The following is a 25,268-nucleotide window of genomic DNA, read 5'->3' on the forward strand; positions in this document are numbered from 1 at the left end:
TAATGCTCGTGACCAAAACTGGATGGAAAGGAAATCAGACAATGGTTTGGGTTGGAAGGGAATATAAAGATTATTGAGTTCCATGGGCAGGGACACCTTGGGCAGGATTGCTCCAAGCTCTGTCCAAACCAACCTTGGGACGCTTCCAGGGATGGGGCATCCACAGCCCCCATGAAAGAAACCCCTCTCCATGGAAAATCTGGGTTTAGTGGTGGGCCTGGCAGTGCTGGATTAATTGTTGGACTTGATCTTTGAGGTCTTTTCCAGCCTGAGCTGTTCTGTGATTCCGTGATCTCCAGCCCTGGGTGGCTCTGGATGGCTGCACAAACCCCCTCCAAAAAAAACCCAGCTTTGTTTGCTGCTTGGGCCTTGCTGAAAACACAACCCTTGTGGGGACTTGAGCAAGGTGAAGCAGCTTTTTCCCCAGTGTTGCTCTCCCCTGTGTACCTGGAGAGCCCAGGGAGCTCAGAGCAGGAGCAGCCTGTGAGCGCCGCAAGTGAATGGCTGCGGGACGGGGCAGAACTAATTAAAGCCTCCACAAAATGACATCTCTTTCCACAGATGGGAAGCTGCTTCCCCTTTGTCTGCCTCCTTCAGTTAATTAGTTATCTAGGAGGTTGCATTTGCATTCCCCTCTTTGTGAAGTACCCTTTTGTTAACTACTTTTCATATACTTTTATGAAGTCGGCCGCTGAAACGGGCTCATTTATCTCACCGGCGACAGGCTGAGAGCCTTGCCCAGAGCTCTGTGCCAGATGCTGGGATTGGAAAATAATGTTTGGCTTGTCTGGTGTTTGGAAAGGAGACAGAAGGTGCAGGGCTGCGAGAAGAAAGTCCCAGGCTGCTAAAGCCAAGGGCTGGATCTTGACAACTTGTATAAAAATGTTCAATCTGTTGCTTTCGGGCAGCTTGCAGGAGCCAGGGAGGATGGTGTTGCTGCCAGCTGTGAGCTCGGATATCTCTGTTGTTATCTGATGGGAGCAGGGTGTGAGCATCCAGATTTCTCAGGATTTATCTGCTGCACCTCCTCAGGCAGTGCTGGGTGTGAGTGTGTCCCCCCAGGATCCCTCCTTTCCCACAGGGAGCCCAGGGACACCTCAAAGCTGCTGCTCCACACGTTTCCCCCCCATTAGCAAAATCACGAGCAACAGCAGCACAAATCGATCCCTGTTGTTATTGTTAGGAAATGTTTGCAGAAATCAATGTTTCCTCTCTAGCATAAACAATCCATGAAACCCTGCACCAGAGTGGGGAGGCACGGCTGGGTGGGTTTGGCTGCTCCAAGGCATTTTCCCGGGATCCCAAGGGATGTCATGTTGCAAAAAAGGGAATTCTGCCATGAATTCAGTCACCCCTCCAATCCAGGAGAGGGTTTTTGTTTTTGTTTTTGTTTTTTTGACAAGGAGTAACCACACCTTTTAAACTGAAACTTTGAAAATGCAGAGTGCTGCTCGACTACCAGGGAGGAAATAAAGTCCAAAATACATAAATCTCTTTATTTCCTGCACCAGTGGGTTTGTATTGGCCTGTTAGTTGACAGTCCTGGAGGTATCCACTGGGATGCAACTATTACACATCCAAACTGTCACAAATGGAACCATCGCTCCGAGAGACAAAGGGTAATTTATTGAGAAAAGGTGTCATTGAGGTGGAAGGTTGGAAGGAAGAGAGACAGTCACAGTGGAACTGCCAAAAGAGAATACCAGATCCACTGATAGGCAGGGAACAGCTTTGAATTTCCAAGGCTGCCCTTCAGGGATAGGAAAATAAAAGCTAAGGACAAAAAAAAAAAAAGAAAAAAGTTCTTAAATACAGTGACAGCAGAAACCTGAAAGATCACAGTGAAAAATGGGACTTTCTCCTCTAACAATAACAGTGAGAAAGATAGGAACGTAATTTGTAAAGGCTGTTAAATTGCCGCCAAAATTGTAAGCTGGATGGAGAAATGACACAGAAGGAAAAAAGAAACAAATGCAGACCTGTTGTTATTGGAGTATTGCTTGAAAATGGGACTAGAGATGAACAGGGTGGAGGAGAAATGAAGCTGAGGAAGGGAAGAGCTGGGAGATCCCACCCGGCTCTGTGAACTTCTGTGGGCTGCGGGAGGAAAATAGGGGAAGAGTCTCCAAAACCATAAACCCATCAATCCATCTTTGGGGGTATTTTTTTGTTTGTTTCTGAATAATGCATCCCCCTGTGTCTTGGAGGGAGCTCATTTCCCTGGATGTGGCACTAAGGAGCCAGGCACAGGCATGTGAGCTCCAGAGGGAGCGCCTTGCCAGGAAGGAGTTTGCAAGATTATTCCCTTTCAGCTGGAAACATCTATGATTAAACTGCTTCCAATGAGGAAAGTAGCAGAAATTTGAGCATTTCCAGCTCCTCACTTTAGCAGGTCAGTGGGTGAGCACCTCTGGCCTTGACCCCCACATGCCTGAGGATTTTTTTCCTGAAAAGAAAAGCAGGGCAATGCATGAGGTTTGAGGATAAAAATCAGCCTGTAGACAATATAAAGCCAGGGAAGAAAATGAGGTGAGGGGAACCTGCCCAGCTGCAAATGCCCCCTGCTTTATCCTGCAGCCTCTGGAGCCCCACAGCCCCACTGTGGCTCCCTGCTTCTCCTGTCTGCTCACATCCCTCTAAACCAAAAACTATAATAGCAGAGAAGAGTTGGACAGATTAAAATGCAGAGAAATGATAGCAAGGGTGTTTTTTCTCAGAGCTGAGAGGAAAGCCAGGGAGGGGGGAGGGAGGAGATGTTTTCAGATACCTTGTCCCTTTAGAGAACTCACAGGATTCAGATGGTTGGAGTGATCTTGACAGGCTAAAAACCCAATCTGCTGGAAATCATATACCTCAAATAATGTGCTATTGCTGCTGATCGGCCCTGTATTTTAGGGCTGAATAGGTACAGTATTAAATTCATCTTGAGTTTTCATTTGCACCAGTTACAGCCTGTTTGACAAGGTTTGAGTGGGATTTAAAAGGCTTTTACTAAAAACAGTCGTGGGAGGAGTGAGGTTTGATGGGTTTTCTCAAGGGCTGAGCAGCACCAGGGGGTTGGGGTTGCTCTGTCCTGCACCCCAAGCTGACACATGGGAGAGCAGCCAAGGATTATATTTAATTAATTGAAATACTGATTAATATTACCCTTACTATTATCATGACATTCAGGTCTTCTCCTTCTCAGTGCTTTAACTGCTGGGCTCACCATCAGTGCTGTGATGAAGTTCTCTTGATGTAAAGGCAAAACACATTTATGGCCATGTCCCTTGGCCACAGCTCCGGTGTGAGGCAGGGGACAGCCCAGCTTGGCCCTCAGCTGAAGGAAAGGTGAGAAAATCCTTCTAGGCTTGAAAATATGTAATTATCAAACATCAAAAGACCCTTGGCAAGTCTGTGACCACTTTTGCTCATGCATGGCCTCCTTGGCCCCAGGAGAGGTTGAGGAAACTTCATCCCAGTCCCTGGAATTTGGGTGGTGGGAGGCCCTTGGTGTGAGGGCTGCAGGCAGGGGAGGTGGTGCAGCAGCTAGAAATAGATATAAATATTTTTTATTTGGTGTATAAATACAAAGGAGGAGTTCTGGGTGGTCCGCAGGAGGCTGGTTAGGTGTAAGGTGTCCTGGTCCCTCAGGATTTGTTTCTATTTTTGAGGGGAATGAGACCTCATGTAGCGTTAATTAGCTGCAGATCCTTCTGCTGGGCTACCCTTTAGAAAATTAAAAACTCTTGCTTCAGAGTTTGGGCAGCTGTGTGTGTTTTCATAACTGAGGAACAACTGGCTTTAATAACGTAGGGAATTAAAAACACCAAGGCTCCTGTTCTGGAACAATGCCAGTACCAGATGCATTTAGAAACTGTAGACTCAAGGGACCTGAGATAGCAAATGCAGGTGGGAACAGCAAACTCGAGGCACCTGGGGTCCCAGATCCACCTGGGAACAGCAGAATAATGGTGCCAGCAGCCACTCAGGTGCTGAATCCTTGGGATTTTGTGCCCATTTAGGGTTTGCTTGGCTCTGCTCTGGAGGAAGGAAAGGTCTTGGTCTGGAGCAGCAAACTTCCAAGGCAGCAAGTTCTGGGAAAATGATCATTAGGAGGGAAAAATAATTCATTTTCATGAGGTGCTTCAGCCACTTGAGGAGCCTTACCAGGAGCTGGGAGAGATTCTCCACAAAGATCCGAGTTTTCCTGGTTCCCTTTTAAAGCAGGTGAGACTTTTCTTTGAAGTAACCTCTTGTTTCCAAGGAAAAGAAATCATTATTTCTGTTTAAATAAATGCTTGGAACATTCTTCCATGCCTTCCTGTGGATAATCACAGGAAATGTATCACAGGCTACAATATCTGATGGTGGTACAGAGTGTTTGTAAGTAAAGCAGGACTGTTTTGATGGGTACATTGGGGCTTTTTGAAACTGATCTTTGAAGTTCTTAATGGGAGCACTTAAAATGGAGCAGGGACAGTAGCAGGCTGAGTGAAAAGGAAAATGTGAGATGAGAATGCACTTAAGGGAAAATATTCAGGAAAGGTAGCAAGTCTTGAAAATGGAAGGGAAAGAATTGTAGTGAGGGTTTGAGGGTAAAGAATGGATTGAGACGCAGGAATGATAAATGCTGGTAGGTGAGGGATGGGTAAACAGCTCAAAGGATAAGCACAAGAATGGTATAAAAAGTGGAATTTTTGCAATACTGCTTAGATAAGTAGGGATGGGTTCAGAGATGGTGCATTAACTGTTTTACATTTCATTTCACTTCTGTGTTTGGGGGTTGGGGACAAGCCAGGACTCTCTCTGATAAAACCCACACAAAAAACAAACTGATTATCTCCTGCTCTCCTCAGTCCTGCAACAGTCACTGACTTTGTGAGTCTTGCACTGTCCCAAGTCACTTCCAAGCTTGACTCCCAAACCACAGGGACAAGAGCTGTGTCACTGCCCTGTGTCACTGCCTTGCAGTGTTCTGCTGCCTTTTCTCTTTTCCTCAGTGCTCTTGGCTCATGTAGGCAGAGCTGAGGCTTGCTTGATGCCTTGGGAAGGCTGACATGGAACAGAGGCTGGACAGAGCTAAAGAATGAAGCAGGGATTTATTCAAAGCCTCCATGGATCCACCTTGGGCAGCACAAGAGCCCAGCCAGGTGAACCCAAGATGAACCAAAATGGTCACAAAATGCACGACAGGTCACCAGGTCTTTCACTTTTATAAGTTCTGGTCCATTTGCATAATGGAATTAATTGTCCAATTACAGTTTTAGGTTATGAAGTCCCATCCTTTTCTCTTTTCATTCTGCCATTGTTTGTGCTCTTGAGCCTGAGATTTGGATCATTTGTCCTTGATCCCCAGTTAGAGCAGGAATTGTTTTGTCTCCCTGCTCTGCGCAGAGAGCTCAGCATCCCTTAATGTGAAACTCAGAACTCCCCTAAAGCAGCACAGAATCTGAAAATAGAAAAGCTAAAACCTGAGGCATCACTCTGAGGTGTCTGGGCTGGTTTGTACCGAGAAATTTTCCATGGAAAAGCAGAATGGAGTCTCTGCAGCTCCCCTGTGCATCAGGCCCAGCTCCAGACAATCTGCATTCACTTCATTTTTATATTCCACCTGAAGCAGCATCTGCCTGCCTGTGCTCCTCCAGCAAGTGTTGCCAGTGTTCTTGCCCCTTAAATTCTAAAACATCTTTTCTGCTGAATATTAGAAGTTGTTTTCAAGAATTTTTAACTGCAAATATGCCCTTTTAAATTCTGGCGATCCTGAAAATACTGGTTAATTCAAGGTAATGATTGTTGTTTTGGTATTGAAAAATGATGTCAGGGTTTAATCCTTTCCTGCTCTGAAACCCACCTGGAACTTGGCTGTTTAACTTGACCAAATTAAAAGTACATAATTAAAATAGAACATAAACTATGTAGATTACTAAATGTGTTGCTGTGGCTTATGCTTGAAGCAATCAGAGATGAATGGTCTCACCTGCTGCTCCTTTTTATGCAGAGCATGGCTGAAGGCACTACAGAGTGCTGGAAATCTCAGAGTGATGATTCTTTTCCCTTTTACTAAAAGGTTATTGAGTTGGGGGAAAAAAAGAAAAGGGAAAAAAAAAAGGAATCTGACCTGTCCTCTGCTTCCTTCCATCCCCCCAGTCTGAGGAAGGCCCAGGGTTTTCATGCTGCTCACACATCAGGTCTCACTATTTAGGCTGTCAGCGTTCTCTGCAGAAATATTTGTTTGTAGGGGTTTTTTTTTCTTTTAGAAATTCTAGAACAGAAATGTGTTTTTATAGCCCAAGTCTAAAAATACTTTGCTTCACCTGTATTTTTGCTTTATGTTGGTAATTCACTCCATTCCTACCTACACTGAGCAGTCCCCATTATATTTTGAATATCTGAGAAGATTATAGGTACTGGATATGTCTAATTATAGGTGTCTGAGAGCATAACATTCCTGGTAGAAAAATCATGATCTCTGATTAATGCATTTGCACTCATCTCTGCCTTCTGAGTTAGTGTTTTCTTCAGCCACAAGTGCAGCTGATGATTTGCAATGATGAATGACAGGAAAATTTGTAAACAACAAGATGATGATAAAATGTGAATTCAACAGGGCTTGAGTATGTTAATATCTGCTGGCAAATGCTGCTTTCTAAACTGGTATTCTTTAAAAAATAGATTTTAAGAGCTAAAACCACTTGAGGGACTGTGGATGGTTTCACAAAGTAATCTGGCCATAGGGCATTATATGGAATAATTGCATGTTTAGGACAGTTTTTTATATACTTGATGGCAACAAATATATTCAGACAAGCTGTACATTCATGGATGCTTTTTGTATCTTTGTTAAGTCAATGTGGTGTCAGGAAACATAGAGCTGATGTTTGAATATTCTCTCTAGAAGCTGTTGTTTTGTAGCCTCTTGGGAATGTGGTGGCTCTTGCAGGGAAAACACCACGCTGGGCCAGCACAGTGGAAGAATTGCATTCCACTGCAACACACTGGAACAAAACAAACCCTGTCCAACCCACTGGCAGAACCAGTGAAGGACAGGGGGAGCTCAGGGCGTGTGGCAGTTGTGTTTGTAAAACCAACCAAACGACAAAACTTCGCCCAAAACCCACAAGAAATAAAAATGCTCCAACCCCACAAAAAGATGTCTTTTGGTCACCCTGTGCAGCAGTACCCAGGCAGAATGGAGTGGCCATGTTTCACAGGGATGTGGACTTTGTGACCCTTGTGGCTTTAGATTGCCCTGTGGTGGCTCTTCTCCATCTGCTCCCTGCCACTGTTCTCCAGGAGAACCCTGGGGAGTGGGACAGACCATGGTTTTAACCAGAATACCCCAGACATCTTCCAAGAGGGTTTTGGGTTCCTGTATTCCCCAAACCTTGTTGGGGAGGGGATTTCTGCAGGGCTGCCTGGTTCTGTGTTGGGTTGAAATCAGCTGATGTCAGTCCACATGAGACAGAGCCCTTCCAGCCCTGCTGCAGATCGCTGGAGGAGACTTGGCTCATCGAGTTTGCTCCCCTCTACCTCAGAGGTCGGGTGTGCATTGCAGACACCACTGGTTCATTGAAAGTCACAGAATGTAGCTCTCCAGACTGTATTTTTGATTTCCTAAGTGTTCAGAACAATGTGTTAAAGGTCTCTCTCTTATTCTGTAATGTAGCGGTGCACGGTGTTGTCAGTCACCTTTTATCATGGCTAGATAAATTCTTCCCCTTAATTGCCATGGCAAATTCATTTGCAAAACCTCTCAGGTGGATTGTTGACTTTTTGCATTGGAAGGAAGGTGGCCTTTCTGACCAACCACTAAAAGCAATCCTAGCCCACAAAATCTTGAGTGTTATTAATGTCAGAGCTAGCTGTGTACTTGTCATAATATTGTGTTCTGTAATTCTGTGCTTTGGGTAAATGGGTCACTAGATAAGATTGACAACAGCCTCAGCAATGAAAGGTTTTAAGCTGGAAACTGGATGAGAAAGCAGAGCAATTTCTTTCAAGAGAAATTACACTGATGTTATTTGTTATTGCTGCAGTTAGAGATCTGTCAGTGTTTCCAATTTAAAACCTTGCTTTCTAGAAGACTAAAAACATGTATTTCAAGGCAGAACTTTTAATGCAAAGACCTTTTTTTCCCCTGCCATCTCTCTTATATGAAGGTTAGTCATAATTTCTTATTGCTCTGGGAGCAGCAGGAAAACATTGGTGGTGGATGGGCTTCCTATGTTCTCCAAAATGGAGAAACTGGTCTGGCCAGACTACACTGGTGTGGTGACATTCCTGATCCTTTCTGAAAATTGAGAACCAGTATGTGGTCACAGATCAGCACAGGTGTCCTCCTTGTATCTGCTAAGTGACTAAGTCATTAAAAAAAAAAAAAAAAAAAAAAAATAAAAACCACCCCAGCTTCAGACATTCCCTCAAACTTCCAATTTAAAGAATATGAAATTTCAACAAAATGCTTCTGAGAAAGGATAAGCCAGTATTTCTCTCCATAGACTACTCAACTGTCCTTGGAAGAGAATAGGCACAAAATACTTTCTGGAGTATTTTTCTGTGTTAGCTATATGAAGTAGATACAATTATGGTGATATGTTCAGTTTCAAGCAGCTCTTTGGGGTATTTTGGTAGCTTCCTGACAGGTGAAACTGGGCACAGATTCCACATTTTTCCTCTGCTTGCTAGAGCCAGTCTCAAAGTCTTCATTGGTGACACTTGAGTATCCTTTTAGCAATGAAAAAATGCATATTAGCAGCATGGAAGTGACAATTTTGAGATGTGCTTTGTTTGCAGGGGTTAATTTATATTTGACTGAAGTTTGGTTTGGGGTGGTTTTTGTCTGCTGTACTATTTTGCCATGTGACAGCCTGTCAGCTCAAGAATTCCAGTGTTAGTATGGGCTGGTCTTTTGGACACAATGAAGGAACAAGACAAAACAGGGAGTGTACAGAAGAGATTATAGCAGTGAGAGTCACACTTTCTGCTTCCCCAACCATCAAAGTTTATCTTGTTTGTCCTTGTGCATTTCTGATGAAGAATTGGGAATGAAGAAAGAAAACTTGAGCATAATTGTGTGGGTTGTTTTGTTTTTTCTTTGGAGCTCTGGCTGCTGCATGTGCCCTCCACATGGACCAGCATGAAAGCTAAAAGCATCTGCAAAACAGGTTTGTTTTTAGCCCACGATTGTGTCATGGCTTGCACAATCTTGCAGAGCATGAACAAAATAAATTTCCTGAGTGGAAGAGAAGTCAGTATTTGGAAAACTGCCCTTTGTCAATTGTCTGCAGATTCTCACCTTGCTGTTGCCTAAGCCTGTCAGTGATGGTGAGTTTGAGTATGTAAAAATAAAAAAGCAGCTGTGAGCACACTGGCACCGTGTGTGGTTACAAATTCAGATTGGAGGTGTCACAATGAAGAAAAGACTCTCACTGCTTGCACAGCAGTGAAAGGGTGCATGTGTTGGTGCCTCTGAGGGGCCTGGGATGTCAGGAAGGCTTTGTCACGGTGTGTGATGCCTCCCTCGGAAAGCTCTGCCTGCGCAGGGGACACAGGTATGCCTGACTTAGGTTTCCATGGAGATTTCTTGTCCCTCATTACCATAGGTGGATTTTGCAGAGAGTTTTTCTTTGCCTAACCTTCTCTAGTTTCCTTTTCTGTTTTGTTTGGTTTTGTTTAGGGAGGGGGCAAAAGGATGTTGTGGTTTTTCCTGTTGTTTGGGGTTTGTTTCTTTGGGGTTTTTTTGGTTTTTTTTCTTTCTTTTTGGTGTTAACAAGTTGTGAGCTGTTTGGCTTTTTTTCCTTTCTGGAGTAAAGGGAGAGGGAAGCAGCTGCTCTGCTCAGTGTTGGTGGGCAGAATGAGCTGTGGGTGCTGCACCAATGGCTTTTCCTACAAGCTCCATCCATGGCTTGTGTGCCAGCTGGTAACCACAGGCAGGGCAGGATTCACGCCCCATCTCCTTTTGAGGTGATGTCTCTGCTCCACTTCTCACAATGACAACTGATGTGCACTTGCAGCTCTCAGCAAGCCAGTGCAACCCTGGCTGGACGTGTCTGATGGGGAATGTGGTTTCCAGCAAACAGAATGAGTTGCTCAAATGTTATTTTTAACTGTCTCCTGTTGCCTTTAACTGTGTTAGCAAGGGTAACACTGTGCTGCTTTTCCTTTTTTATATAGCAAAAGGTGTTTCTTGTTGCAGAAGATGAACTAGGAGGGTTTGGGTTTTTTTAAATAAACATCCTAATGGCCTGGGCTCCCTCTCCTGCATGACTTCCTTCTCCCCCATCCGAGGAGGCATTGACCCATCAGACATTTGCACTGTAGCCATGAAGTGCTGTTGTGTTTCTGTTTTTGGATCAGTAAACCTGACTGCATGAGGTGTGAGGGTGTGTGAGGAAGTGGTGACCAAGCAGATGGGGATAACGGGGCTGTGCAATAAAAGAAATGGTTGTGTGTGTAGCTGAGAGAACTGGGGATCTGCAGCAGTTTGGTTTGTGAGAGATGGCAAAAGGAGGAGTGGAATGAACTGCAAGAGAGCAAATGATACACGAAGAAAAGTTCAACTTTAAAATGTCATCAAACTTGGATACATGTTTAAGATTCAATGGCAGGGAGCTTTCTGTCTCTTTCAGTAAATAATACATTAGGCTGTTAGACTGCACAATGGCTAATGTTAGTTTTAGTAATTAAGCTCATTTGATAACCTGAACCATTCACATATTTCTTCTAACTTAGGCTTAATTTTCAAAAAGCCTTAATAAAAAGCTGGAAAGTGTCAGTAACACCATATCTGAGGAACTTAAATTCTTATTTGAACATGTGCATGGACAAAATGGGGAAATATGACATCATACTGCAGTAATTCTAACAAGAGAATAACAACACTGACAGCCAAGTATCTGAGCTTACTTAGCAGGCATAGTGAAGCTGGTGGTGCAGAATTTCTGAATTTTATCTTTTATTCTGAACTGTGGTCTGCTCTGCCACTATAGTCAACTTGTATTAGAAATTCTTGACTGTTTTAGAAGAGCAGCACTCCTTCAGTGCTGAAGTAGTTGGTTCTATTACTGTTAACAATAACATTTAAGCTCTCATGTACTGAGAGTTTTGTTGAAATGTTTTTTTTCATGGCCTTGTGAGACTGACAGTCATTGACTCTCTTGTACTTGCACACAAAATGACTTAGAAAAGTGAATTATCTTTTGGTAATTGCCTATGGAAGGGGCAAAACTGGTATTATAGCAAAAAGCTTTGTGATCCTGAGCTTCTGGCTTTTCCTGCAAGTGTTTTGCTTTGTCTTTTAGAGTGTGAAACAAAAATGGAGATAAAAATCAGACTGGAGATAGGGCTCATGCTTATGGAGCTGTGGTTTTAAGAATAGGCCTTTTTTATTTGGTTAAGTGTTAGTTTTACTGTCTAACATGAATATAAAATGCAAGGTGGCACTCCTGACCTGAGCCTAATGAGGTGAAAATGTTATGTTCTATAAAAATAAAGGGTTTATGATCACCAAATTAGTTTGACATATCTGTGAAACAGCAGCTACCCAGGAAGGACCACACAATATCCGTGCTATTAAAGCTCAAAACAGTCTAATCAATTCCAAAAGTTCAATTTCTGTTCCTAAAGGCTGCTTCCATAATGAATTAAGGGAGGCATATCAAATGTAATAATGCATTGTTATGAAGGTTTCAGTAAACTTGCCAAATGTCAGGCTGCTGGTCCAGTCATGGTGCATTAACTGCTGTGATTAAAGCTGAGCTGTCCTCAGAGCTCACCTGGCTTTGGGAATGGAGCTGCAATATCCTGCCTGGGGCAGCAGGGAAGTGCTCTACAAAGGTTACACCGAGCAGGGAATATTCAAAATAGTGGATTTGTAACAGTTTTAGTGCCTCTTTCTCTGAAATGGAGCATACAAATGATCTGAAGGCAATAAACTATTTCCTGTATTTGGAGAATCTGCTGCTCCCCCAGCTGCTAAAAATTGCTTTTGGTAACTGTAAACACTGCATGGAATGGCTATTTTTGGGTGAGAATAGGAAAAAAAAACCCTTTCACATTTGGCCAGAAGTTCAACGTAAGAAACAAATGGTGGTTCCTGTTTCTGGGTAGGCTCAGTTCAGAACTTGTTCTGGACAGTAAGGTTAACATTTGGTAATTTATGGATGAGCTTCTGGTTCCTTTGTGTCACTCAGCACAAAGGAATGTTAATGCTGATCTTACTAGACACTGGTGGATTTCTCTAGTGTCATGTTCAGTGGAATTATGTCTGGAATGAATGTGTGCATAGCTGAAATGTTAAGAAAATGTTTCAGGAGGGAAAGCTGAGCTCTTTTGCATACACAGAACTTTGGAACTGCTCTGTGTTCACTAGCAGGAAATGCTAATTGTTTAATTAGGGGCAGAGAAACATGATCAATGTGGAGACTTTTATTTTCCAAGAAAATAATCAGAAAGGACTAGATTTGTAGATAGAGGCTGGATTGTGATAGTTTCTAGGAAGAGTCATATATTCATAGCTCAGTTTTGCCCCAAATGATGCCAAAAGGACCTTGCAGGCTGGATGTAGAGGTCACAACAGCCATCCCCTGGTTTACTGTGGCCAACAGAGCAGAGCAAAGCTACCTGAGAGAGCAGGGTAGAAAATGATGAAGAATGATCGATCCAGCTGGAAAGGAGAGGTGAGATTCAGTGGGCAGACAGCAGCTGAAGCAAGCTGAAGTTCAGCCAGGACACTTTGCTAATTCCCCCCAAACACTGCATGGCAGATAAGGAATCATTCCCCCAATAAAGAAAATGAGTTTCAGGGTAACTTGCTCCACATGCAAGAACTTTGAAACCTGTTCCTGGATTGGAATATTGCCTTGTGTGGGCAAAGTGAATGAAGGCATTCAGGAGTGACAGGGAAAGCATAATAATTAAATCTCGAGCTTGGCTTGCAGAGGAAAACCCATTTGTGTACAATCAAGTGGGTGGTGTTTTGGTTTCCTTGAGACTGCAGAGTGATGCACAACAGCAAGTGGTGGAAGGCAGCACTTTCCCTGGATAGATGGTTTCTCATTATTCATGAAATGTTTATAGGAAATGCCTTGCATGCACAGCAGCAGCAGGGGGAGGATTGTGAGCAGGGAGAGAAGGACACAATGGAATGTCACTCCCTTCCTTGTAGTATAATGTGACCTTTCCATTAAATTAACATTTTGCTATTTGCACAGAAGGAGAGCTAAGATAGAAAGTATTTTTAGGGGGCAATAGTCAAGTTAATTAGGCAGCTGTAACTTATTCTGTATGTTAGGAGCTCAAAAGCAGGGTATGGGGAGTGGGGGTTTAGTGTTGCTTTGCATTCCATCCGTTTTTAAGGAGTTGCTTTGTGCTGACTGTGAAATCTGGGCTGTGACGTGGTTCCAAGTACTGTAGCCTGGACCTGTTTTTTCCGGTGTATTAAGAGGAAGGTTTTAACTTTAATTCCTCAATGACTTGCTGCTAAAAGGTTTAGGCATCCTCTCTGCTAATCTAATGGGCAGAAAGGACAGATTCCACAATCCTTCTTGGCGTGGAGGACTGAGATATTTTACGTGCCTGTCTGTCAACCTCAGAGCAGTAATCGTGCAGTAGGGCACAGTTTTCCAAGAGAAACACTGCTGGATTTTGGTTTGTGAGCATTTCATTTCATTCACACATACTCTATTTCATTTAAGGGTTAAAAGATGCTTCATAAATCTGATATGACGTGTAAATTCATAATGGCTCACTCATACACTGCATCCATTACAAATCTTCCCTTTTGAAGAATGACTCTGACTTTTCCCTAAGTTTCCTTACTCATAAAAGGCACATTTTAGCTGTGTTACATCAGGCTGCAGATAAGAACCCATGTGTTTGAAATAAGGAGATTGAAAGGCTGTTAGGATATTTGTAATATTTTCTCCTCTACAATTCAAGTCAGGTTGCAGTAGATTCCAGAACACACTGAAGCCAGTGCTGGTCACTGTGTGCTCTCTGCTGTGTCTTTGGCCTCGAGCTAAGGCCTGTGGTACTGCTGGGAGGGTGAAATCATATCATTCTTCATCTGTTAGAGCAGCCCTTGGACTGCAGTCCTTCAGCCTGAAGTGTATTTACTTCAATAGTTTCGGCCTTGGTGGTTCATTTCTCCTCTGCAGGTACAGCAGTGATCAGAGAGCCTCATTTGTCTGCCATGCTGAGGATCCTCATCTGGCATCATTTAGTCCCAGTGTTTGTCAGCATTTCCATCCCAGTGCTTCAGGAATCCAGTGCTTTTGACTTCTGCTCTCAGTTGATAGTGCTTGTATCCCTTGAACCTAATAGTTCCCAGTTCAGATAGAGGAAGACTTACAGCTTTATTAGGTAACAATTGATCCTCATTGAGAGCTCATTGTTTACCCTGCTTTTTGGGGAGCTATTGCATTTAAGAATAAACGGAGTTATCTCACAACTAGGGCCTAAAACTAAAGAACAAACTTTCTCCTTTATGCTGGGGAAGTTAATGGAAGGAAGTCAAACCTGTCCTGTCTGGCACTGTCAGAATAAGACTTTTACCTGTTATTGTTGGTTGAATTGTGGGCAAATTCAACTTGCCCACAATTTGGTATTTGTGGACCAGCAGTCTTCCTCTCCTGTCACCTCCCACCTGGATACAGGGGAACAGGAACCAGGAAAGGAGCAGAGGTTGCTCACTGAGAGCTCTTAGATCAGCACCTTCTGCAGGTGTCACCTCGGCAGGTTCATGGGCTGGTGAGGAATGGTGTGACTGCCTTTGGTTCATGATGGCCAAGCATGACAACCCGAGGCCACAGCTCAGTGCCAGTTTGCTAATGACAAAGATTTTTGCCCAAAACATGCTGAAATCGAGGGTTTGTGATCCATCTGCAGCATAATGACAGCATAACAGTAGGGCTGAATTTAACGAGGGTTTATATTCCCTTCCTAAATGACTTCCAAAGCCACTATTTGCTGCTCTATTTGGTGCTGATCAGTTCAGCCAGAGTGAGAAATATTTATGGCTTTCATGCAGTGCACTTATCACATTAGCAAGATAATTAAAGCTCTATAGCAACTGTCTTGTAATTAAACCCCAAACATATTCTAGTCCGCTTCCATTGTGATGGAACTGATGTCCTTTTCCAGTGGGTAGAGTTGAAATAAAGGATCTGTTCTTCCACTCAGGAAGCCTCTCACACACATAGGACCAACACAGTATTAGCTTAGAGCATATGGCTAAAAAGTTTGTCCTTTCTGCTGCTTTACTTTGTTGATACTTTGCCTTAGGTAGGGTAATGCATTTATGTGCTCAAGAAATTGAGAGCTTTTGTGCTGTAACAGGAGATATTTAACTTTGCTGTCAGCACCTGCAGTAGGTGATAGGTTATCTACAGATATCTACCATGCACTGCTTCCATTTATTTTTTTTCCTAGGTTACCCTGAAATGTTAGAAATTAATTCCTGGAGTCAGTGTCAGCTAAAGTGACAGTGGATCAAAGCTGTGAGACAAATTGCTCATCACAGTTCAGGGAGCTGACTCCTCTGTGCAGGCAGCTGTACATCACTGGAGGCTCCTCATCCCCCCCAAGCTCTGCTCCTCAACTGCTGCCAGTGCTGGGGAAGATCATAGGTGGATTTCTGTAAAATAAGCTCATTCTAAGCACCCGTCAGAGGCATTGCTGCATCTTGGAATTGTTATTTGTTTGGTTGGGTTTGTTTCTTGTCACCCTATTTAGAGCCTGTGTCACTATGCAACAGCCTGAACTACATAAACAATGATGTTAATCCATGAAAAATGAGAAATTAAACCTTGGCAGGATTCTAGTGATCCCTGTCCAGGTTCATCAGATGAAAGCTCTAGGTTTTTTTTTTTTTTTTTCCTGGCTTTTTCTAAAAGCTCAGAAGCACAAAATTCATTTAGCTTTGTTGTCTGACAGTCAGAAATCACTCTTGCTGATAGTGAGCTTGCTTCATCTGTTAGGGAAAGCAGATAAAAACATTTTAAAAAACCCCCCAAACCAACCCCCTAAAAACCTTTTCCAAACAGTCACTTTGTTTCCATTAGCTCACCAGTAATGTTCGAATCCTTCCCTTTTGAGAAGCTGCTCTGAGTGAAATACTGTGCTTGTAATTTTTTCCCTTCAGGTATTTCCACTTTGAGCTGTTCTTGTAAATTAATGTTCATTTTGATTATCTGTGTGAGATCTGGGTTGGTGTGTGGTGAGTCAGAGCATGTTTGCTGTGTGAGCTGGAGGCTCCCAGCACCCCTGGCTTGTCAGAGAAAGTGAGAGAAATCAAATCTTGGTGCCTTTGCTCTGAGGTCAGCTGGGAGACACCGCTGCTCGAAAACGGCGATTTAACGGCGCTGTGACATCCAGCCTGAAAACTAATGGGACACAAACTAGGAAATCAAAACAAAGGCAGTGCTCACAGAGAATGGGCCACAGATGCACGGCAGGCTGTGTGTGCAGCTGGCAGGGCCATCACAAACTGCTGCTCAAAATAGCTGTCCTTCACAAAGGCAGGCTGGACTGGGGCTTATTCCCTTATTTACGTGTCAGACCTTTAGCAGTTTGGAATGAGTGTCATTTGTGAAGGGTGTAGGGTACAACCTAAATACTAATATTTTTTAAAGTCACAGGTAGGGCTTTGTTTGCAGTAAACCAAACAAATCTAGGCCAGAATGTTAACAAATATGAACCAATGCCCAGCCTGGATGTGTGTGCCTGAATGCTAGTTTTAATGTAAATTACAAACACATAACAAAGAGAGGTCAGTTTGAGTTTTGTATGTTACATTTAAATTGTGTTCTGTGTGTTGCATTTAAAGCACATTCTGCATGCAGAGCGGTAAAGGGTGATTTGGAGTTTGTATCAGGATTAAAGGATGCTCTGTAATCTTGCATAAAATGTAGCCACTAAGATCTTTTTCTTGACACATTCATCTGTCTCATGTTTACTGTGGATGGAGCTGGTGCCAGCCAGTCTTTGGATGCACACTCATTCTGCTGTTGCAATATGGATCATATTCATCCCTGTCAAAATACATATTCAATCAGGATTTTTATTCCAGCACAGAACTTGACCCTTTGACAAAAATACGCTTGAGTGAAACTAAACAGTGGCTCAGAATTTGCTTATCTTTTTGTTTGCAAACTCTCTATTTTCAGTTTACTTAGAGAATGTAAATATTTCTCTACAAAGTGTTATTGGAAAAAGATTGTAAGAAATATTTAAGCATTTTAAAATTCTTAGTCCTCAACTTACCTCCCAAAATGTACATTTAAGGAGGCAACAGGAGTGGATGCCTGGAAAAGTGACAGTGGAACCATCAGACCCATATTGGGATGTGCACGTGGTGAAAAGATGACTTTTTTAGGGCTGGCAGATGCACTCACTTTACAGGTCATTAAATTTCTCATCATACAAACCCAATCATCTGCATTTTTGAAATAGGTTTAGAATCTCAAAAAGATTAGACAGTGTGAAAAATAAATGTAGAAGTTGAAGTTTTGATAGACAAAGCATAATTTGATAAATTCCATAATGATCCTATGGAAGTTTATTCCTGTTGTCTAACTCCTCCATATGGAGGGTTCCAGTCTAACCTTAGGTATATCACTGCATGCACAGTAACACCAAACAAAATTTGTATTTGCCAATCTGCTGAGAGATTCTGATTCATCTGTCTGTGCTCTTCAAGGAGAGAATCGGTAATTTGTGCATGAGGATATTGTCTCTCTGGATGTGATGAGAAAACTGCATCCTCTTAAAAGGATGTGTGTTCTGCTTACAGGGCTTGTTTTGCACCCCCAATTCCTTCCAGAGGTGAATTTATCCATAATTAGTTGTTCATTCTACCAATGGCTTTTGTGCCCCTAAGCCAACTAAAAGAACTTTTCTTTGGATCAAGGGAGTTCTGAGATCTGGGTTTGAAATGATGTCTGTTACAAAGCACAGCCAGCTCTTTCTTCTGTGTGAATCTGTCATACTTGGCCAGCTGTTGTTTGAGACAGTTATTCCAGGAAGCCTGTCATTGTATCTTTTTAATATGTTTTTCTTTGTTGTTGGGGGTTAAAATGATTTTTAGTTCTTCTGAAAAAAATGTTCATTTCTGTTTGCAGAATGAGTTTTTCTATTTATGGACAAAACCAGTAGGGTGGTTCATGGTTGCTCCCAGGACCTCTCAGGGAATGCTTTTCTGTGGGAATGGGCTCAGTGATGACAATGGCTTTGGCCAGAAATCCATTTACTCGCTAAGTGGGATGCAGCAGCTTACAGGAAAAAGGACTCCAAAGCTCCTTTCTTTCACCTCAGGCTACATAGCAAGTCTCACTGCATTGTCTGCATTGTGTTGGCACTTGGAGATTTTTTTTCCCATTATATGTCTGACAGTGAAATAGAAAGTAGTTCATCTTTCTGAGGGTTTTTTTTTTCTGGGCCAAGGATAGTACTTGTAGTAGAAGTCAACTCTGTTTCACTGAAAAATTAATAACATTTTAAGCATGTCTGCACTTTGGTAAGACCTATGCAAAAACTGTAAGATGCATACTCCTAGGGGAAAAAATTGCCTTGTAATATCAAATTTTCAATTGTTTTAAAATTCTGGCAACTGTGACTGTGGTTTTGGACAACAAAGATGCTCCATTTGCAGGTTTGATCCCTGTGTGAAGGACCTATAAAAGTTGGTGCTCAGTTTTAGGCCAGCTTATGGTGCTGTAAAATTCAGTTTCTGCTAGAATTTCATCTCGCAGCTATACTGTGAAGAGGATAAAGCAGATGATCACTGTCAGACACCTCGTGAGGAGCTGGTGAACAGATCAGCTGAGCCAGCCATCCCAGCATGTGTGCTGTGAGTGTAAATGCAGGATTCTGGAGACGGAAAATGACCACTCTGCTTCCCTTCAAGGAAAAAAAATGCAAGCAGAGGTCACATCAGAGTGAAATTTCATTTACTCAGCCCATAAAATGAACACATTTTCCTGCTCACATATATGTGCCAAGACTTTTAAAGAAACTGTTTGAAACACTGAAGATCTTAAGGTCCCCAAGGAGTTGTGATAAGAAAGAGAAAAAGGCAGAGGGCGAGGTGTCGACAGCACATCTGAAATCTGCTTTAACCCCAGTGCCCAGCAGCCACATGAAGAACAGTTGTGGAATGCTAAACTAAAGCATGGTTGAGGAGAGGGGAGGAGGTTCAGCAGTTTGCCTCCTCCCAGGTTCCTCAGTGACAGTGACAAATGCTGGAGCATTCAGCCAGGCTGTGTGAGGGCATCCGGGGCTTCCGTGCCGAGATGGAGGTTGTGGGTTCACTGCCCTGCTTGGAATAGCCAGGACAAGGCACTTGTCCTGTTCCACCCTCATTCTTCAGTGAGTCAGAGGAAAATGCCACGCTGCTGCTGAGAGGATTAATGTCTTCAAGGTGCTGAGCTACTGTGGGAATGGGGACCATGTATTATTCATTAATTATTAAAGATAGTTTAGGAGCCTTCGCTGCTGCTAGATGCCAGTACAGCCCCCCCATCTGTGCCTTGCCAGAGGCTCTGTCCCATCCAGCCCTGCTCAGCCACACACACGACCTCTGGGTGTGGGTATTCCTGCCCAGACCTGGGAACCAAGCCAAGGGAGAGGTGAGATCTTGCTCTGGTTTATTAACACACTGACAAGAATAAGTGCTTGCCTCGAACTCTAACAGTAAAGAATTCCTACATTGGTGTTTGGTAAATAAAACCCAGCACAGGAGAAGTAGTGGAGATTCAGGAGGAAACAAGAGGTCTTGGGGATTCTTCTTTCTGATTCCTGAGTAATGATTGGATATTTTGGGACTGGACAAAATAGTGAAGCATTAACAATCTTCACAGCTGAGAACAGTGAGAATCAGCCAAAAACAACCATTAAATTCAGCACACACTGTTTGTTTATTGAGCTAATACCCTTCACGCTCTTCTTTCCCTTTTTTGGTTTGTGTTTTTTTTTTTTTTTGGTTTTTTTTTTTTTTTTAAATTTGGTAAAAGAATTGCTCTGATTGTCCTTACCACAGCTGTGTTTTAGTTTTGTGTTACTTTTCAACTTTGGTGCTCTCAGTCCTCTACCAGGTGGCAGCCATCATGCTCTTTATTCCATGCTTCTTATTGATTTGGTCAAAAGTAATTAAAGAAATAATTTGTTCTCAATTACATTTCCTTGAATTTCCTGAGGCTGGAAACTCTGCTCTCCAGCTGTGTCTTCCCCCAATTCTTTCTCAAATTAACTTTGCTCTCACTCTGAAATAAAACAGAATAACATGTTCTTTTTTTGTTTGCTGCTTTTGGATTGAATAGAGAGTCTGTGCTGTAGCAGATATCGATCTGATAATTTTATTAGGTATTCCTGCCTTGGTTCATGAACTCTCATGTTTTTAGCATAACATTGCAATAAGAAATCCCGTGTTAGACTAGCAGAAGTAAGAAACCAATTTTTTTTAAGATGTTTATGGATGTTTCTGCTTTCTGAGTGTCCTTTGTGCCTGAAGGGTTCTTTTCAGCACTTCTGTAATCTATTTTGAACTCTAATAGCAAGGGGGAAGCGAGCAGTATTATGGTGCAGATGAGGTTTTCTTCTTTTCTGTTTAACAGTGATTGCATTAATTTCTAGTAGAATGGATTTTTGGCAATTGAAAATGGCTTTGGGACATTTGGTGTTCTGGGAGATTTGGCAAGAACATTTGTAATTTTGACTTAACTGGGGTGAAAATATCTAGAAAACATTAGCTAATGCTGAGCAACGTTGTCATTGCCAGTAAGCAACCAAAAATGTGCATAAAGGGCTTTGGGAGAGTTGCAAATATCCAATTTGTCCACACAAATGCACAATGTCCTAAGACCACAAAAAGGACAGAAACAGATTACAAAGATAGATGGCACAGAGAGATGTCATACCTAAAAACCTAAAACAGAAGGAAACTTTTTTTTTCCTTCCTTATTTGCATTGGATTCCAAGGACACATTTTAAGATTTTTAAATCATCTGAATGAAAAGAGTTTTTAAAGACTGTAAAGATGCCAGATCAAATTATGTAGTTGTTTAAAGGGTTCAAAGTTACTGTAGGGTAAATGCACTAATAGCAATAATACTGCAACTGTGATCAGTTTGATCCAGTTATTTTACAAAACTTACCAACCTTGCCAGAACTAGTAAATAATCCTTGAAGACAAGAAAATAAAAAAAAATTCTCACAGGAGTATGACAAATGGAAGCAAATGGATGGAATGAACAATCCCAAGCTATTCAAGATGGTTTTGTTATGAAAACAGGGTTTTTTCTGTACAGGTGCTTTCCATGATATCCATGATATCAGAATGCTTTTTCTGATATCCATAATATCAGAATCCTTTGTGGATGTCCATGGAAGAGAAGTGTTTTAATTCCCATTCTGGGCACAGGAAGTGGAGGCACGATGAGCTGTGGAATTCATCACAGTCAAGAAAAGGCCTCTGTTAGTTGGAATAAGGTGCTAAATGTTTTATTTAGGGTGTCAGAGGAAATTCCTGACAGAGATGAAATTGAATCTATTTATTCTGAGTTTCCTCCTTGTGCTCTCGCTAGCAGGCAACCTTTGTCTGACTCCTGAGCTGTCTCCTTCCATTTGGCTGATGTGTCTCCCCTGACAGTAACATGTTCATTGGAGTGCAGAGGGACACCCAACAGGACTGGAACTGCTTAACTCATTAAAACTGCCATGGAAAAGCAGTGGGATGAGGCCCCTTTCTGTGGGTGCTGGCACAATTCTGACCAGAGCAGCAGAGTGGGAGCTGCTGCAGCAGCTCTTACCAAGTGCTCCCCTTGGCAACTGAGATCCTCAACTGCAAAGTGCTTTGCATTATTGATATGGCACAGCACAGCCTTAACAAATCAGGTGTTTTGTCTTTGTGCAGATTTAGCTGTGGCTTTTCTCCTTTTTTTCTTAAGCGCTAAAATGGTGTTGCTCTGAAAGAAATCTAAATTTTCTGCAGTCTGTTCCTTGTCACGTCCTTTGTCTTGGAGCCTCTTGTGTTTAATTGAAAATTCTCTTTTGGTCCTGATGTCTGTTCTGTGTTCCCACTTTCTAGTGAGAGGGCAGGATGGGTCAGTATTGAGCAGCAGCAAGAAAAGAGGATATAGGGGGAAAAAAAATCCTGAGTGCTTGGCTAGAACACTGTCTTTAAAATTCAACATTTAGAATCCTGCCTGCAGAACTGCAGCAGCCATCTCTGTATGTGGTGTTTTACAAAAGCTGCCTAAACATTTTCATAAAATCAAAAAACACATTTTTTTGAGGTCAATCTTGCGTTTGGGTGACTAAATGTTGTCTCATGATGAGGCTGTGCTGATTCATTTTCAACAAAAACACATTCAGTTTGCAAATGTTATTATAATATTCCTGGTTGAGTGATATATTGTCAGGAAGAAGAGTGCAATAGGTGTGTCAATCTGCTAGTTTTGACAGTACATATAAACTTAATGAGTTACCCAGAATGAAAAAACATCATTAATTCAGAGGAAAGAGGTTCTTTCACCTGCTTAAACAAACAAACAAAAAAACTGGAAAAATCTCAACACTTACAGAATAACATCTGCAAAGATGACAGGTGTGTGACACGGGGCTAATGTTAACAAAAGGATGGATTTGTCAGAATTGAGCAATTTTTAACCTCCAGAATTATCTAGATGAGAAAGTGGAAGTATTTGTGAGTTGTTAGGGTGAAATCTAGAGTCTACAGAAGAGGGGTTGACTGAAAGAAATAATTTTTTTTGATCCAAAAAAAATTTGCAGGAGGCTGCAATTTTCTTTCTAGAGGTGAGGAGATCAGGGGAGGAATTATTTGAGGCAGGGAGCAGGAATGCCATGGGGTTTCTGTGAGCTCTGGTTGCCTGCAGGTCCTTGGGAGGGCACGGAGCTCCACCTGCTGCAGCAGCAGCACTGCAGCCTGGCTGCCTTCCTTCCTCCCACCTGCACCTCCATCCCAATGCTCAAACATCACCATCATCATTCCCACAGAAAACTTTCAGGTCATTTCCTCATCTAATCTCTCTTTATGATAATATCTCCTGTATTACCTTATGATTTTTTTAAAATTTATTGTTTCTCACATATGGAGCTGTACAAGCTTTTTCTTTTTTTTAACATCAGGAAATGATCATTGCAACAGGCTTGAAGGAAATTAGATGAGCTATAATGAAAGTCTTCTTAAGCTGAAGACATTTTAAGTTGAAGACACTAAAAAAAAACCCCACCAACACCCAAGCTGCAAAGACTGCTCAGATTGTCACAATAATGTATTGTTGAGTTTAACAAACGAGACACTCCAGCAGTGTTCTCTGGCTTTATAACTGCACGGCAAATTAAAAAGAGAGAGTTCTACTGTTCTATAATTACGTCCCGTTTTAAGCTTGGATTGCACCTTTCCAATTCATGCTGCTGTAATGACAGATATTATTGAGGAAAATAAGTTTTTTCCCTTCTGTTTCCCAAGAGGAAGGCGATGGAATCACCCCCTCAGGGCCTGAGGGAGGGCATGGAGTGAGGGGCCCTCCCTGAGGGAGTCCGGGGCAGTCACAGCTCTCTCCCCTTACCCAAGGCCTAGCAGAGTTCACTGGCCAGAGGCAGGAGAAAAGGAAATGTTGCACCTCAGAGAACAAAATTTCGATTTTTGTGGCATTAAACACTTTAAATGATTGCCATTAAACATCTCCAGCCCGTGTCCGTGGTCACCAGCGCTTTCCCGCCATTGAAACCTGAGGGCTCCGTTGCGGCCCACCCTCAGCCCCTCAGTGGGGAGCGAGCCTGTCGGATTCTTAATTTGTATTAATTGTGTCATCTGGGAGAACTAATGGAACCTGGCTGCTGGCAACATGTAGCTGCTTCTGGAAATCAAAACAGAAAAATGGGGAAAAAAACCCAAAACCAAGCAGGTGTCATGAACAGAGCAGACTGGAAATTTCCTGTTCCTGAGTATCCAAGTCAGGTTTCTTCTAATATTTTCTTTAAATACAAGGTGTGTAATTTAAAAAAAAACCACAAAAAACCAAAAAGAACACAACAAAATAACCAGTGCTGTGAGTGTCACTCTGTTTCATGCTGTTCCTGGAGCAGAGGTGATGAAAAAGTTGGCACAAATTCATGGATTTTGGGGGTGTTGTTACATTTTGTGCTGTGGGATGGGGCTGAGGAGGTGCTGTTCCAGATTACAGACGTGCCAGGGAAGACAGCCTTAAGGAAATGGTAACTGAAAAGGAGAAAAAAGATCAAAGGGTGTTCAAATACTTAGAATTTATTGGATTTTTGACTGAACTCTCAAAAGCCATGTCCCCTGATAAAAGTTGAATATTACTCAAAATATGGAAACTTCCGTTTTTAAAACCAATTTGCTTCTGAAGCAACTTCTCTGAAGGTGTTCCACCTGCAAAATCTGTTCCATCCATCTGGCACCTTTGTACCTTCAAAAGTGCTGTGAAATTTAGAAGGCCTTATCAGAGGAAATCATTATTTGTCTTTTAGCATTATTTATGGGTAGATCAGTTGTGTTCATGAGTGTACAGGAATGAAGTTAAAAACATTTATGTTTTTATGCTGGAAATAATTTTTTTAAGTGCTTTGTCTAGTAACTAATTTCTAAAATCCAGTCTACTTTTGAAAGCCTATTTCCACAGATTAAGACATTTAATATTCAAAACCTGCTTTTTATTACAAATTGTTACAATAAATAACTTTGATCCTTGGGGGGGAAAAAAGTCAAATTGTGATTATTAAATTTATGTAATGACAAATACTTTTTTTTTTTCCTTACAGTTCAGTGTAAGAGATTCTTGATGCTGAATGTGTCCGGTAATCTCTGGTTGGCATTTCCAGCAGGTGAAGCCTGGGTACCCAAGCCACTGCTCCTTACATTTTGAACATTTGTTCTGCTGAAATCTTAGATAGGAACATGATTTTTTAAAGTTTTGTGCCTTCTTAAGTCAAGATTCCAAAAAGCAAAATGTTCTCCTTCATTTTTTTTTAAGTACCTGAATGTTCTCAAGTTTTGCTCTGTTGTGCAAAAGCTACACAGCAGAGCAAGTGTTCCAGCCACAGCTCTGAGTCTGCTGGGCCCTTTTTTGTGCATTTTCTCTACCTGGCGTACATGGATGAAAGTTCTGAGGGCCTGGAGCTTTGGATTGCTTGGAATCAGTGAATGAGCCCTTTGATCTAAAACTAGTGCAGGAAGGAATTACTGTTTTCATGCTCTTTTTAGCTTGAACTCCAGACACAGCTGAGTGATCTGAAGTCTTTTTTTA

At 42.2% G+C, this 25,268-nt stretch overlaps 1 long non-coding RNA gene across 1 annotated transcript in view; it reads left to right on the plus strand.

Moving 5' to 3' along the window:
- The first annotated feature begins 9,299 nt into the window (after positions 1-9,299).
- LOC113460070 (uncharacterized) overlaps positions 9,300-25,268 on the plus strand; it is a 31,783-nt gene continuing 15,814 nt past the window's right edge. The window contains exon 1 of the long non-coding RNA XR_003381754.2: positions 9,300-9,533. This is a non-coding gene — a long non-coding RNA (uncharacterized LOC113460070). The remainder of the gene's footprint in view (positions 9,534-25,268) is intronic.

Source organism: Zonotrichia albicollis, chromosome 18, assembly GCF_047830755.1.
Source record: "Zonotrichia albicollis isolate bZonAlb1 chromosome 18, bZonAlb1.hap1, whole genome shotgun sequence".
Lineage (NCBI taxonomy): Eukaryota > Metazoa > Chordata > Aves > Passeriformes > Passerellidae > Zonotrichia > Zonotrichia albicollis.